Source organism: Mus caroli, chromosome 2 (assembly GCF_900094665.2).
Source record: "Mus caroli chromosome 2, CAROLI_EIJ_v1.1, whole genome shotgun sequence".
Lineage (NCBI taxonomy): Eukaryota > Metazoa > Chordata > Mammalia > Rodentia > Muridae > Mus > Mus caroli.
The window spans coordinates 154,589,021-154,590,062 of record NC_034571.1 but is presented as its reverse complement, the minus strand read 5'-3'; the positions used below and the strand labels follow the sequence as shown (position 1 = coordinate 154,590,062).

The following is a 1,042-nucleotide window of genomic DNA, read 5'->3' as shown; positions in this document are numbered from 1 at the left end:
CTCAGTCTAAGTGGCCCCATGCTAGGATGGTCTGTCTCAGGCTCACTTCTGCCTGAGGCTCATGGTTCCAGATGGGCTTCTTCTAGTCTGTCTCGTTCCTGTTCGTGGAAGCCCTTTAGGGCCTGTGGTCATCTTAGGCTAGCTCCCTGTTCCAGTTCTCTGGATCTTGATTGGTGGTTGTCTCAGGCTCATTTTTTTTTCCTGCCTGGAAAATCACTCAGATGTTCTTAGATCAGAACAATGAGCATAGACATAGCCTCTCTCCTCTCTGCCACCTACTTATGCACATGTGACACAGCCACACCTGTAATACTTCTAGGGACAGGGCAGCTATGAATCTCTTGAGCAGTGTGAGGGGTCACTGTGGGTCAGAGTCAAGGGCTTAATCCCATCACGATGTGCTCATTCCTTCTCTCGGAGTCTGTCTCCCCATCTGTAAGGTCAGGAAGAGGAGGACAGGGACACCACCAGCCAACCTGCATCCTGAATCAAGACTGCTAATGTCCTGTGGGGAAGATCAGCTCCTCTCTGCTGTCCTAGGCTCTCTAGGAGCCTCCTTCACTTCCTCTCTTCCTCTTGATTTCATGATGGACAGACATGCCTGGGGCAGGGAAGGAAGAAAGAGGCACATGGGTGCCTCTTGAATTGTCCACTGATGTCAAATTGCATTTTTGAATACAGAGTAATGCCAGGAGCTCAAATTCCTGCCCTGGTGAGAGTTTTCTAGTTATTATGCTGGTGCTCTGCCCGGCAGTTTTCGTTTCTACAAATGGCTGTCTCAGGAAAAGCTCAGTTGGCAGAATAGCAGCATCATGAGCACAGAGTTTGTGTTGACTCTGTAGGATGGAAGCGGAGAAGGACCAAGCCTGGACCAGCAGGCAGTGAAGAGCTTGCTGAGCCCTTTATCTTGAGTGCATTGCTTTCTCTGAGTCCCACTTTTCTCATCAGTCAAATGCAACGCCATTTTAAACTGTGTTAAACAGATGGCAGGTGCCGAGGGTCTGGCACCCAGTAGGTGCTCAGCAAACATGTTTGCCTTCCA

The 1,042-nt window shown here is 49.7% G+C and overlaps 1 non-coding gene across 1 annotated transcript; it reads right to left on the bottom strand.

Annotated features, from left to right (window-relative positions):
• Window positions 1-200: 200 nt before the first annotated feature.
• On the bottom strand, window positions 201-326 carry LOC115030514. Its single transcript, XR_003836106.1, has one exon. It is a non-coding gene; the product is annotated as a small nucleolar RNA SNORA17 (small nucleolar RNA).
• Between the last annotated feature and the right edge of the window lie 716 nt (window positions 327-1,042).